This window comes from Harpia harpyja, chromosome 22 (assembly GCF_026419915.1).
Source record: "Harpia harpyja isolate bHarHar1 chromosome 22, bHarHar1 primary haplotype, whole genome shotgun sequence".
Classification (NCBI taxonomy): Eukaryota; Metazoa; Chordata; class Aves; order Accipitriformes; family Accipitridae; genus Harpia; species Harpia harpyja.
The window spans coordinates 3,309,571-3,325,302 of NC_068961.1; positions in this window are offsets into that span (position 1 = coordinate 3,309,571).

Genomic DNA, 15,732 nt, shown 5'->3' on the forward strand with positions numbered 1-15,732 from the left:
CCCGCGGTGTGATGGGGAGAGTAAGTGCACCCCGAGAACAGCAGCTGGCCTCCTCTCCGTTACTGCTTCCCCTCGACATCACCACAGTTCCCATTCCTTACCCCGTTTCTTCTCCACTAGAAAAGAACCGCCCTGTACTCTCAAGACGGCTATTTACACATCATAACCTCCCTCAGGGCTTCTTATCCTCTCTCTTCTTTCAGCTTTCCTGCAAGAAAATAAACTAGAAATAAATAGGGTGTTGGACTAGAAACTCAGTTACCTAGAGTTTGATTTATCTTTCCAATGTTCAAATTCTTCGCGTCTCAAACAGGATGCAAATAGTGGAAACAAGCAAAATCAATTCGCATTTCTCTTGCCTGTGTACTTTATGCTGACTGGTGCTTGGAAGGGACGGGGGTTCAGTCAGGATTACTGCAATTTCCCACACCATGCTATTAGATGCTCCCTCAGGCCGTTACAGTTTTGATGCCGGTTCTGCATTTCTGATTTACACGAGACCGTGATCGAGCCAGGAGGCCTGGGCTTAGCCAGCCTTGTAGAAAGACCAGTTAATTTGTGATCATTTAGCATTTGTGAAGTTGCTTTTCTGTAAAAGCTGTTCAGGAGGTGGATGACTCTAAACAGAGAGAGGCAACTGAGCATACCCTAGTCCAGTGCTAATGGGAAGAGAAGTTTAAATCCTCCTTTCTTCCAGTCTCTCAAGCTCATAGCAAAGCTGGAAACTGCCAAGAATGCCACGGGAAAGAACAGGGACCTGCTAGTGTATTACCAGAAGGTTTCTGAAGGGAAAAGGTGATAGGGGATGCCCAGAAAACAAGATTCTGAGAGGGTGACTGCTCCCTAGGATAGGATGGACCAAGTACTCAATTTCTTTTGATTCAAAACTTAAGTATTTTTTAATAGTGGGGGTGGTGGGAAAAACCTGTGAACTTGCTGCTAAGACAGGGTGGAGTGAGAGAAGCCAACTGATGGAAGAGAAAGAGTGTGAGGAAATTAAGGAAGAGTTCCTGAAATTGTTCAGAGCTTACCCCTGCTTAGGTTAAGAAACAGGCTCCAAAAACATATGGGTGCAATGTCAATTGCAGAAACTGTTACTGAAGTTCCTTTTTTATAAAGAAAAGGGAAATGGTGCTGGACACTTGCAGAACAAAGCTGCTTCCGAGGGACTACCATGCTTTAAAAAATGGAAGAAAAAAAAAAAAGCAGAGGAAAGAGAACAACAAAGCTGTGCTTGCGTCCCTGCCTCCAACCTGGCATTAAGAGTACTCATGCAAGAGGAGCCTCCCACCATTTCTGCACAAAGAGCCTTATGTACTTCCACACTGCCTCCCAGATTCCCCTTCCTCTTCCTCCCCACTGGCCTCCACTTCCAGACTCTGCTTCTCGTCCGTCTCGTCTCAGCCTCTCCTAGTTCACCCCTGCCCACCTTCGTGGCTCCCACCCAAGCTACTCCTCAAGCCTTTTTGACTCAGATTTCTTCTCACTTAGGTTTCCTCACACAGATGTACAGCTCTCTGCCATAGTGTTTGAGGTCCATTTGTTGCCCTGTCTCCTCTCTCCCTGCTCCCACACTCAGCTACATGCACATGTGCATCTGCCCTTATCTCCCTGAGCCACCTTGCCGGAGATGATCCTTGCCAGCAGATCGTGGCCTTGCCAGATCTCCCACCAAGGCTCCTGCTCCAGCAGGATTTTTAAAAACCTCTGTGTGGGCTGCGCTTAACTAAGATCCACCCGGAGGGAGCCCCGAGAGCAGAAAGGCTGGCACGTTTATGAAAAACCGGCCCTGTGACAGTGCTACCCAGGCAACACGTAGGTCTACCAGGAGATTAAATGCAGGACATGGATTTTTCAAGGGTACCGAGTTCTCCATAGCGAGGACTGCCAAATGACTGAGCAAAACCAAACAAAGAAGAGCAACAGCCACTTGAAAAATGGTAGCTGTGCGCATGCATGTACATACTGCCAGTGCAACGCCTGTGATGATTTGTACCTGCCATGTAGCACATATAAACAAAAGGTCCAGTGCCAGATATATCAGATTTAGCCAAGCTTGAAATATAGTTCCTCGCTCGTATCCAGCAAGTCTGCTACAAGAAGAAATCAAAGGCAGCGGGGCTCTGTCAGGCGCAGCGTCTTTAGGTTCAACGTCCCAAATGCCGAGGGAGAGGGGCGAGGGCTGGGAGCGACCGGCAGCAGGGCTTGTTCAACATTGCTGAACCAGACGAGCTGACCCGCCGCATATTTTGAAGAGATTCCCAGGACACTACATCGCTTCCAGGAAAGAAAAGCGGTTTTACAGCTCCTCAGGGAGACAGAGCGGCCCGGGAGAGGAGACCCCCAGCCTGCTGTCAAGCTCCCCCTGCCAGAAGCATGCCCCCCCAGATCATGAGGGCTGAGGGTTTCTCGAGGAAGCACCCCAACTGCCTGCCTTACTGCAGCCCCCCCAAAACCACACTGCGGAGAGCTCCGCCGTCGCGCAGCTTTTATTTAAACAACGCAACCACCTGCGGTCGTGGAAGGGAAAAAGACGGGGCGCCCGCCCGCCCCTCCGCCTCACAAGATGGAGGCGGTGCGGGACTGCAAGGCATGCTGGGAGTTGTAGGCCGCCGGCGGCGGCGGGCCGCCCGGGCCGGGGTCGCTCCCTCGCCCCGCGGGGAAGAGGCGGCAGGTTGTCGCAGCGGGGGATATTTGGGGCGGTTTCCTGCCTTCTCCCTTCCTGCGCAGCGGTTTGGGGAAAAACGAGTCTTAGGCTGGCCGGGGAAGAGGGCTGCCCGCGGCAGCAGGCGGTGCCCGGGCCCGTGTGGTGAGGCGGCGGGAAGCCGGGGCTCCGGGCAGGCCGCGGCGCCGTGGGCTCCTCGGCGGGGCCGTGGGCTCCTCGGCGGGGCCGTGGGCCCTCGCGGGGGCGGCCAGCGTGAGCCGTGGTGTGCGGTTGGGAAGTCACCTGTGATCCTTTGGGTTGCTGCTAGGAGAACGGGCCGGAGCGTGCCTACGGGCTGCTCTGTGCGGGGCTTTCACTGCCGCAACGTATGTAACCTTCGTTTTACCCCCGTGTCTGCTGTTATTAGGCATCAGGTTATACTGGTAACTTCTTTTCCACACCTGCAGGCAAAAAAAAGAAGAGTGACGGCACCTTCAAATATGCCTTCAATACCTAGATACGTTTGCGGTGTGCAAACCGCACAGACTGATTTTCAAACAGTATTGGCAGTTGAAAATGGTCAATGAAGTTTGTTCAGGTTGCCACTAAACAGTTTCCACGGTACTGCTGTTCAAGCTGGCTGTTAAGGATGTAGTGAAGTTCTTGTACATCTAGAGCACAAATAGCAAAAGTGAATTTCCAGAAGCAATTGTAGACACATGCACACGCATTGCTTGTAGTTAATAGTAAATTGTGCAGTAATTATAGGTAGGTCTAAATCACATAAAACTGTAGGATGTAGCTGTATCTCTAAGAAGATGATAAAGGTGCTTCTCAAACACTAGCAGGTCACCAGGCAAAATACACATATTTGCAAGACACGTACTGGCTCAGGGGTTCGCTACCTATTTCATCAATGCTTGCTTTCTGTCTGGAGAAAAAAGTACTACATAAGACATAAGTGAGCCCTATGAATATGATTACGTCTCAAATGAAGAAGTCTAGAGGGAGCCTCCCCAACAAAGTCCTGGCTGAAAGGATGCCTAACGCAGTGATCAAAGATGCAATCTTCTGCCATGTTTGAGATGTTGAGTGTAATAAACAAACAGCTTTGCCTCTAAGAAAGACCAGTTCCATCAACAGCTTCTCCTGAAGTGAACAAACTGCATTATGCTAAATACTGGCTAACTGCTTGGATCAAAAAGGGGCAAGCCATTTAGCAGAGATCTGTTATATAGGGATATTTTTAATTGTTGAACTTGTAATATCCTAAAGACATACCCAGTTAGTTTGACAAGACGTAATATGCATGACTGCGTTAGTTGTTGTTGTTTGAATCCTCACTGATTTTCATTATTTTGCCTGGGATCAGGCAAAATGGCAGGTATATAGTTACCTGGGTCATCTTAGCTGGTCCAGTACTTAGCCCACACACACTGAATGGGAAGGCATATCAGTTGAGGGCAGTAGAGGCAAATGGTGTTTGTATGAACTCCAGCAACCACAGTGTTAGTATGCTTCTCATAAATGCTGGTGAAACTTCAGCTCAGTTACACTTAAGCAATCAATAGGGTTTTTATCCCTGCAATGAATTTTTCTTTAAAATTCCTCCTTCATTCTTTCAGGCTAGAAACCACAAGCAGAAATTTTTAAGCATTCTGAGGGTATTTTGGCTTCATGAGACTCTCATTACATTGCTCAGATTGGAATCCCTTAATATTGTGTAATTTTCTTCCTAAATCTTTATTTAACAGCTGTCACCTGCACAGGTTCTGTTGTATGTTTTGTTTGTTAGAAAACAAAATTATTTGGTTTGGAGTTGATCAGGGGAAGAGAATACATTGGTTTTGGCAGAGTGACATTCTTCCTTTTTGCCCACACAGTTTTGCACAAGTAATTACAGCCACTAGTTTTAGTATTAGCATCATGGAAATTTTCCCACTAGTATTACAGGACACTCGCAGGAAGCGGAGGATGTCTACAGTGAGCAGAGGAGGCAGTTAGAATCAAAGCACAGCTCACAGGAAATAGACAATAACCCTTTGAGATATTTTACTGCATAAAAATCTTGCTGGATTGTGATGCACAGAGAATACAATGTCTGTATATTTAATGAAGTAATAGCCCAGTTGTCCTCTCCCTGAATTTAATAAAAATTAACTTGAACACCAACATAACGCTATCCTTGATTCTTTGAGGTAATCCTCAAAAAGCTCAAACGGTAAATGTTTAATAGAGGAACACTTCTCCAGTATCTCTAAATTATATAAACTAATTGCTTCATTTTATTAAGGCAAACCCTGTTCCTTTCAAATCTTCCAAAGTTAATCCCCAGTGCTTATGCTCATTTCAGCTGTTTACATTGGCTTCATAAACCTTCAGCCTAAACAGAGAAAAAGAAGTAAGGATTCTTCCCATGAAACAGCTCTAGAGGGAAATCTAGACATCACTTAAATGAAGCGTATTTCCTGCTTCAACATAATTAAATTGTGAGATCTTAAAAACAAAAAAATCCCCACCCTAATTTACTGTAAAGCTACAGACATCTCTGGGATAAAAAAGGGCTTTGCTTCCATATGCTAAAAATGGGGAGATTATCGTTACCTATGAAGGACATTCCTCCTGATGTTCTTGTTTGGGTGTCTGTTTCAAACTGAGAAGTTTCAGCCAAGGCAATTGTCACTTCCATGGACAAAGCTAACATTTGTTCTGCTCAAGGGAAAAAAAGAAAATATCTTTGCTAAGACCCTCAAGTATTTCAGCAGGATGGTGGCCTTAGTGTCACAAGCGTGCCTTCTGCCATCCCTGTGAAGGTAAAACCAGATTCTAGCAACCGGGCTATGTTTATAACACCAAATAAAACAAGTGAAGGACTGCTCTCTGACAAAGTGCCGAGACCAGGCCACATCCACCTTACAAAGCAATCGCTTCGCTTCCGTGGACCTAAGGCAGAACTATTAGTATACTTGTGCTTTTTTTGTCGGCTGTTTCTTTTAAGTTCATGAAAAAAAAAAAAAAAGCTTATTGGAGTGATTTTTTCATAGTATGAAGCTGAGAACATGTACGCCGTGCCCTGGGGAGTCTGGGGGTGGTGAAAAAGGATGATGCTGGGCACGGGAAGGGGAAAGGAGGGCGGCTGATGTGGCGTGTGCTTGGTGCATGCTGCCTGCTGGAATGGGCTGCACAAGCACCATCTCCTGGTCTGGACGCTGTCTGGGACAGCACTAGTTGACACGAGCCAAGCCTTTTCCAGGACACATGCTTGCAGTTAAGCATAATGGGCAATTAGCAGTCCAGTGCTTAAGCTCGTTTCCAGGCCCTGTTTTTTCTAGTGCTGTAGACATAGCTTTAGAGTCCTTTGGGCAAAAACCATTATACTGCACGTGATCTGTAGAGCTGTCTTTAATTTTAGAAGGTCTCAGGCCAGGGTTCCCTGAAGCAGCTTAAGAAGTTTCTGCTGCTGGCTGTTTTCTCCCCCACCACCATCAGCTGTCCTGGCACAGCTGTGTGCGCAGCAAGGAGGCTGATCTGAAGATGGGTTGAGACCTTACAGCTGTAGCAAAATTGAGCAGAAGCTTGGGCTGAAATACAAACAATATATAGTAACAAACTTTCTTTCAAAAAAATCAAGACTTAAATAACTCCAGGTGGACATCCCAATTACATTTGACTTCAATATTTTTGCCTTGGTTCCTATCTTGTAAAATGATAATAATACTTCAAGCCAGGAGGGAACTAAAGCTAAAACTTTCACACCCTTCTGGTTTAAATGGACCATGAAGCAATCATGGAGTGTGAAACAGTGCTGGCATCAAGGCATGAAGCCTGCAAGCGTCCAGGCAGCAGGCTGTACGATCCTTGGGCCTTTGGTTGTATTTGTGTTTTTATCTTCAGATTTGCCCTTCAGTGGCCCAAGACTCTTGGAAGACTCCGCGCACACTTACTCTGAGAGAAACTTGACCACGGTAGCAGAGTGGGGTCTGCAGAAGTATTTGAGGGGAAAAAAAAAGGATGAAATATTCATGATCACAAGTAATTCAATGGGTGTTCATTGAGGCTTTACAAATGCTCAACCCCATCCGCACGGAATAAATATAAGGAAAATATACCAAATTTTGATGTTTTCCTACAGGGTCTGTCATTATTTTATATTGCTGTGGAGGGCAAAAGATTGCAGGGGACGACGTAGAAATAAGGTATTTACACATACCACATATCATGGAAATGGATTGCCTGTAGTAGAAAACACACTCTGGGCATTAGAACTGTGCATACTTTTCTTGGGAAAGAAATGGCTCTCTTGGAATGCAAACCTCCCTTATTCTTGGCCTTCGCACTGCGGCATCATAAATAATGCAGTAAGCTGCTGCCCCGAAGTCAGGAGCTTGGAAAGGAAAAAAGAAAATACAGACCCTATGGCTGCCTTGGTGTCCAGAGAGTTGCTGAGCGAGGCAGGGTGTAAGAGGCCATGTGCAATTCGAGTGGGGAGGGAACAGCAGGTCACTGCAGGAGAGCTAGGTGCACGAGCGTTTTGTGGCTGAGCAGAAGCAGCCCGTGCCAGACAGAGCAGAGGGCACCCCACACCCCCAAACTGAGGGCAAAAGCAGCCGTTTTCTGGATATGTGGAGCACGGCCGGGCCACGCAGCAGCGCGCATCCCCGGGGTCAGAGCGGGTTGCTCAGGGTGTGAGGAGCACAGCCTTAGAAGTCAGCCTTTTCCGTTCTGCAGTGCCCACAGCACTTAAGAGTGGTTTTTTGGTTTCTTCTTCGTAAAGCCACTCCCTGGGTATTGATGCTTGCAGGGAGACAGTCCCTTCGTGTGGTCTGCAGAAAAGTCCTCAAGTTCAGGCAGCTACAGAGACTGAGGTGAAATCCTTGACTTTTGGAGGGGACCTCGGGATGCACACATGGCTCTTGTTTTCTTCTTTAATATGACCTCTGTAACCCCAGCAATCCTGCGCTTCTCCACCTTCCGTTTCCTATTTTAATGTTTTTGACTCTTTGCCCTCTTTCACTGTATCGTTTTTAGTCCCCCACGACCATTTGGTTTTCCTCGGGTCTTCTTCCCACCCATCTCCCATTTTTGTGGGGTGCGGAGAGATGAAATGACATTTTGTTTTATAAAGAAATGGGCTGGTATCTCTCCCTGGCATGGAAGATCAGTGACAAGATCTACTTTTTCACCTAAGCCTCTTTTTCATTCCCATTCAGCTTTCCAGATAAGAAGCTTGAGAGCCCCTCCCTGAGGCTTTCTAGTAGTCCTCACAAAAGAAATTCCATGTAATCAACTTCCACTCTGCCAGAGCCACAGCTTCTGGTCTCCTCTTGTAGCCTGCAGCTCCCCACACCTCCCGCTCACTTGGTTGGAGCGCAGGTTCCCATTAACATTCTTCGGATGTAGGGGTTTTTGCATGACTCAGAAAGGGAAGGGTGGGCACATGCACAGGGTCAAGATTTTTCCTCGTAGCTATAAGAGTATAAATTGGCAATTCATTAAAGTAAATGGTGGCTGATACAAAAATCTGACCCTGTGCACTTGTACAAAGAGTCAGAAAAGTTGATACGAAGTATAGGTAAGCGAATTGCACCTTCTCTTGAACTACAAAATCACCTTTTGCAGAGAGAGTCATGTCCTCATGCTGCCAGACATACTGCATACCCTCACCTGATAGCTGATACAGTAAAGTCTTTCTTTTCGTATGTCCATTCTTTTGCTAAGCTTTATTTTTCATGCTCATCTTATTCCAAAGTACAAGAAAGAGGAGAAACTTTAAAAAAGAAATACCTGAGATAACAAGATACGATGGGGTCTTTTATTCACTCAGTCAGTAAGGTCACTCAGCCAACACCTTCTGTTCCTCCCTTTGTTTCTGTACCCGTACACTGAACGAATCAGACAAAGCAAAGTTTCGGAAGTCAAGGTACAGAGTATCATTGAAATATGATTTAGCATTCTTGAAAGGGTTAGCTGTCTCTAGTACAACAGGATCTGGACTATACAAGTCGTGGAACATCAATGTAAAAATGTTACCAAGGTAACCTTTGGAAGACACAAATAACAATGCCTGCTGTAGTGAAGATATATTTCCTTGGAGCATTCTTGACAGTTTTTCGTCTGACATGACGAGTACTTCTGAATTATTTCTAAACCAACTGACATTGCAAAATCCATATTTAGGAAATTGTTTCTTAACTTAATGTACTTTTATTCTTTTCATTAAAGAAAAAATGGTGGAGGTAAGGCCGATTTTGAAGTTTTAAATTCACATTTTCACGTTTATAATTTGTCCAGTGGTTTGATATTTTTCATGCTTTATTTGACCCCTGTGCTTTTAAGTGACCTTTTTTTTATTATTCACGAGAGTTTCTTAGGCATCTCCTGAGTTACCAGTTAGACCCTGAACATAAATTTCTGTAGTTAAAGCATTTTGGGGATGTGTATTTTCTTTTCTTGCTTGCTTGGATAAACCCAAAATAACTTTGGCTTGAAACTTGGCATGTAGTAACTTTGGAACATAATGTCATTTTTCTGAGGGCTCAGAAAGAAAATTCTCTCTGAAATGGTGAAGCCCTCCATGCTCTTCCCCGCATGACGCGTATTTGCAAAGGAGTCCTTTAGTTTGGAGTGGTGGTCCTGGCTTCATGGGAAATAAATAACCATGAATGGCCTTTGCTATCCTCAGAGAGAGAATCTGACTAACGGATTTTGGAAAAATAAGTGTAGGAAGGGGTGGAGTTCTGGGAGCAGTTATGTGTCTTTCCACATTTTCTTCCTCTCTTCCCAAGCTGAGACAAATTATTGTGGACAGACAATAGCCCTGGCTACGATTATAAAATGAAGGATATTTTTCATGAGGTAGAGGTCCGAGCTGGGCTTATGAGTCGAGGACTAAGAGTGGTGAGCAGCAGACGCTGTGGGAAAGAATTTGTGGAGTCAAATCCATCTCTGTGAATTGTGCCTTTGTGGTGTGAAACCCCACCCTCTCAGTCCTTCCTTTGCTTCCAGGCCCTGAACGACTTGGAAACCAGTTCAGAAATATAGTGCACATGTTCCCCATCCCTTCTGCCCACTCAGTCCATCCTAATTAAGTTACAAGGAAGGCTATGCAAACCAGCCTGAAAATGGGAGTGGAAAAATAAAGCTTTTGTTTTCCCCACTCTCTCATTGCCAGAGACTTTCTCCCATTTCTTAGAATACCACCCAACGTTCAATTCATAAAGTTCTCCACAATGAGCTTCCTTCAAGCTTCTCTTAATATTGTTTCACTGTGTATAAATACTACTGTGAAAAAAAGGCTAAGTGATGAGGAATGACTGTGCAGACTGGTGGCTGGGTCCTTCCCCCAGGAGGTAGGACCTGGACCTACCCCTGCTCCAGTCAGTGTTTAATCATTCACAGAGAATGAAAAGCGTTAAGAGGAAAAACTGTCAGCCCAGCCGAGTCTAGCAGCTGGTGACCACAGCGGTTCCTCAGATGTGGGGAGAGGTGGATTCAGATGTCTGAGGTAGAGAAACTACCATAGCCCTGGTCTACCGCACCTTAAGTGAGTTCTCTTCAATGAACTGGGAGTAACAACTCTCTTCCTCTGACAGTTCTGTGATTTTTTTTCCCTAATCAAACCTATCTAATACCTAATATTTAAATTAATTTCAGTACAACTAAAATTATTTTCCCAGTTAATGGGATTTTTTGGCTTGCTTTTCCTCTGCTCAGTTTTAGATATAAGCTTTATTATTAAACATTAATAATATAAATGTTCTCACTCTGTTTTATTAGTAAAATTCAGGGGATTGTTTACGCTAAATTAAAGCAATTACTTCTCCTTGTCCATTACTCAGGCTGCTATCACTGGTACACAGAGAATTAAAAATGTATTTTCATAATCTTTCAAGCCTTGAGTAATTCCTTTCTCAACATATTTATTTTGTGGTAAGTGAATGCATCTCTGTTCTTTCTTGTCTCTTCTGCCTTCTGGTATTAGTCGGTGTGCTCTGGACTAACCAGCCTTTCCCAGGGAAGAATGGTTCAGCTAAAGAATGCACAGTGCAATTTGTTTATTTTACCATTTGCAAATACAACTAAACAGAGGTAATGCACCCTGAAAAGAGAAAGCAGGAAAGCTTCTCAGATGGTGGGCTTACTGATGTTCTTTGGTTGTTTTGCTGGAGGCTGAAAATTCAGCAAAACGCGTAATTAGCCCATGTTTGAAATTCCCTGTTTTGTTGGAAATTAAGCACAAGCTAAACTCAGTTCCTATTCAGCAAAGAGTATTAACACATGCTGAAATATTAGTATCTACTTCAGCGTCTGGCTTAAACTGTGCCTAAATCTTTAAGGCTAAGACAAATTCATCTTTTAGAAAGAGAAAGCTTCTTACCTGTCCTTCTTGTCATTATATGTGTGTGTATAATTTGGAGAAATTTAGGTGGAAAATGGGCTATACATATGCCCTGGTTAATCTAGATTTACAGGAACACTTTGATATGGGTCTGTTTAACGGACTAGTTAGACTAAAGGCAGCAGGGGATCCTCGAACCATGGGAAAGAATAAAAAACTTGGCTAAAGGACAAAACAAAATACAGAGGGGAAAAATGGATTTTTGCCTCATAAGAAGAAAGAGAAAGCACGGAATTATTTTCCTGTAAAGCCTATTGTTATTACCTGTCTTTTTAATAATGATTAGATCTTGAGAGAGAAAAGTGAGCTACACGCATTAAACTTGCATTGATCTAGAGCCCCTCGTAGTTGCAGGCAAGTGAGCGGGCCAGTATAAACTGACATTCAGACTTGCGAGACTCGTGAAGTTTTGAGGCAACAGCACTTTAAATCACATTTTTATCTGCAGGCATGGCTTTTGCATTTGACTTTAAAATGGTGCAGATACCTAAATGCCCAACTCAGCAAAATAGTTTGCAATCATCTGCTTGAAAAATAAGTGAGCTGGTAAGATACAGTAAAGGTGCTCAAGAAATGACTGCCTGGAGTTGTACTGCTAACCGATGGATGGCACCAATGAAATGCTTCATTCATCTTTAGCAAAAGCAAGATCTTTTCCATTGGTTCTTTTCCGTACGCCCTGAGCACAGAGCCCTTCACACCGGTCCCCAGGTGATGCCCTTCTGACCAGCAAACAGCCAGTTCCAGTGGCATCTTCCACTGACAGCATGCATCACTGTGGCTGCTGTAGGAATAAAGGGACCTGGCGTTCAAAAGGGAGGCCAAAACAAAAGCTGAGGAAAATAATGGAAGTCCTGGGATCACCAGTGTGACAACACTGAGGGTGTCTGCTTTATCACATCCAAAGTCAAGAGGTGAACATCATCCCTGAATACTCTACCGTCTCTCCAGGGAGCCTCTGGGGCTCTTCGGGGCAGGAGAACAGAAACGAGGATGATGCCCAGACTGGAGGGGACAGGACAGTGATGGTGATGTGGGAGGCTTTTGGTGTTCTGCTTCTTTCCGCCACAGGCATCTCAAGACACCCAGGGGTCAGAACAAACAGCCACGCTAACAGGCACAGAAGACCGCTTGAAAGGTCTTTTGCTCATTTTGTCTGCTTGGGGTTTTTTTCTGTTTGTTTTGGGGTTTGGTGGTGGTGGTGGTGTTTTTTTATGCTAGATCTTGTGTGCTTTGCCATGAGGAAGTTTGGCGTTGCCTGCTACGTCTTGTGCTCAGCCTGCCTGTGGGATTCAGTCCCTCGCACTTCTGTCAAGTCCAGGCATGGGCGTGCAAATCTACACCTCCCTCACCTGCCCCGTTGTGCCGGCTGTGTCCTGGCACCCTCAGCAATTCATCTCACACCTCACATGGCAGCAATTTTAAGAAAGCGCGTGCAGACACAGATATAACCACTGCTTTTTTATCGGTTACGTATCTGGGTCTGCACTTGTTTTCTTAATTTCTTATTAAAAAAAAATTTTTCTGTGGTAAAGTAAAAATAGGAAGGGCCCATTTGTTCTCTCCGGCAAGTGCTTATCAGTCCTGCTTTAATCCATACACAGTGTACTAGGGGCTGGAAAACCGAACTGAAGGTATTCAAGGTATCCACTGACATCTGATGGCCCTGTATAGGTTGCTTTCTCCTGTCCATAAGTTCAGGCACTCGTGGATACCCTGTGCTTGAACAGCATCAGGGCATGTTGGCCTGGATTCCCCTGGGCTTGAGTAAGATGCAGTTTCACTGATTAGAGTAAAAAGAGTCACCAGGAATTAAATTATATGTCCTAATTAAGTCAATCACAAGGAGTGTACCCCTTCAACAAAGCTATATTTCACAGGTGCTGTACTAATTAAGTGGGGAAAGGAGAAATGCAGTCAGTATACAGTCAGTAGGTGCTTTGGGGAGCCCAAGGCCAGGATGAAACTTGTCAAAAACAGTGGACCCAAGTCTGGGGAAAATGTGAAAATCTTCTTTGATGATGATCTTCTTGACAGCCTGCTAGAAAAAAGGAATAGATGAGATATCTTGCAGCCGACTATCAAGTGTGTAAGATGTGTTATGCTTATTTTCCTTGCACGGGTCAGTTAAGAATGACTAAAAGTGGCAAACCAGAGGCCTTCAAGTCCCCAGGGGAGTAGAGGTCCTAACCCCTGGTCCAGGTCTGCTCTTGTGATGCCCAGCATCTCAGTGCCCAGGGACCCTGGCGGGGCTGCAGGATTCTCCTTCATCAAGCATCAAACAAGGGCTGCCTTGGGAGTTTGTGACAAAACCTGCAAATCCAGGAGAGCTGCTGTTGGCCAGAATCTTCTTGGTGGGCAGCAGGGACTCAGATGAGTCTTGGGGTCTTCTCAGATTGTAACATAGGAGGAGAGCTGAGAAAGGCTGAATAATCTATGAAGTGGATCATTTCCAGCAGCCTGGAAGATTGCTCTTTCCAGTGCTGACATTGGAAAGACAGGATGTTGGGATTATAGAGATGCTAGTGGGACTAAGTGGCTCATTCCCATCCCATATTAATACTGTATTTGGCATCCAAAGGATGACATTTTGCACTGAGATTCCAGTGTGAACTAAATCATTTTGCATGACACTGTTGTTTTTATATTTCTACTTAATTTATTTATTGAAGGCAGTTGTTTATATCAGACTACTCATGCAATGTCCAAACTTCTTTGGATCATGTATACTAAGCCGTTGAGCAGAATAGCCTTGGCTACTAAAAGTGGCATAGATTTATATCATCTCGAACATATCTGAGAATACCAAGGACTAGAAAAAAGTTCCTGAGAAATTTCTGAAGTACCTTTTGAAAAGGAGATACAAGAAAAATGACTTATACCTATAGAGCATCATATAAACAGAGCATAAAATATAAGAAACATACAGTCTATATATAGAGCATGAACTTAAAAATGAAGACTGAAAGACATTTTACTGATCGAGTTCCAGAAAAACTAACAGATGGGAAAAGACATGGTTATTTAAAGGCTGAGAAACGAGCACAAATACTATTAGACTCTGACTATATTTCAGTGAATAAACAAATGCAGTCCTTACTCCACAATAAAAAAACATGTCATTCCAATGCTAAACACAGTCTGAGGTAAGGAAAATGCTTCATCTGATTGTTTTACGGTCATCTCCCACATTTTAACGATACATTGAAGTGAAATCTAAGTGTGGGCAAGGAAAAAAAGAATAGACAGCCATTTACAATTTAAAAGGGGCTATGAATTGTTATGGTTTACTTCCAGGGACGTACTGAAGCCCATTCATCTCCTAACAGGCAAGCTGAGGGTACTGCGGTCTCGGCACCTTGCTGGGGATGCTGTCGCCGACTGTGGGCACCACAGCTCGACCCGGCCTTCCTGGCAAGAGGCCCCCGCCGAGCCCCCTCCTCGCGCAGGGAAGCAGGACTTAGCAGATAACCACAGCTTTCACCTGACTTTTCTGGGACTTCTCTGCAGCACTGTGTTTCTTCTTGTTGGGGGGCGCTGACCCTGGCTGGACACCAGGTGCCCACCAAAGCCACTCTATCATTCCCCTCCTCAGCTGGACAGGGGAGAGAAAATATAACAAAAGGCTCGTGGGTCGAGATAAGGACAGAGAAGGATCACTCCCCACTTATGGTCACGGGCAAAAGACAGGCTCAACTTGGGGAAGGAACAAAATCAATTTAACTTGCTACCAATCAAATCAAAACGAGGACACTGAGAAGTCAAACCCGACCTGAGAACGCCTTCCCCCCACCCCTCCCTCCTTCCCCCTCAGCCCCACTCCCGGTTCTCTCTCCCTCCTCCCCCCGGCGGCGCAGGGGAACAGGGGCTGGGGTCAGTCCGCCATACCTGGTCTCTGCCGCTCCTTCCTCCTCAGGGGGAGGAGGACTCCTCCGCACTCGCTCCTGCTCCGCCGTGGGGTGTCTCCCGCGGGAGACGGTCCTCCACCAACTTCTCCACCGTGGGTCCTTCCCGCGGGCTGCAGTCCTTCAGGCACAGCCTGCTCCAGCGCGGGCTTCCCCATGGCGTGGCGGCCATCTTGGGGGGCACCCCCCCGCTCCGGCGTGGGCTCCTCCCCAGCACACCTCCTCCCCTCCTTCTTCACTGACCTTGGTGTCTGCAGGGTTGTTTCTCTCACATATTCTCACTCCTCTCTCCGGCTGCAGTTGCCGTTGCGCAGTTTTTCCCCCCTTCTTAAAACTGTTCTCCCAGAGGCACTACCACCGTCGCTGATGGGCTCGGCCTGGGCCAGCAGCGGGTCCAGCTTGGAGCCGGCTGGCATTGGCTCCGTCAGACACGGGGAAGCTTCTAGCAGCTTCTCACAGAAGCCACCCCACTACCAAAATGTTGCCACACAAACCCAATATGCTTGTGCAGTGGTTAGTTTTCCTCATTACAGGAAAGCTCTGTGGACTGTTAACATGGATGCGGTAACGTGTGTGAAAACGTCTTCACTCCAGCTTGGCATTGCCTTGCCATAGCTCAGGTGCCAGGAGTTAAATGATGTTCTGCCCTAAGTTGGGCTCATACAGATGATTTCAGGGTAAAGGCGCAGCACTAAACTGATTATCAGCTTACATTTTATTTGTTAAATATTTACTGCCCACAGCCTACAGCCTCTCTGGAGACAGATGATTACATTTTCCACCCT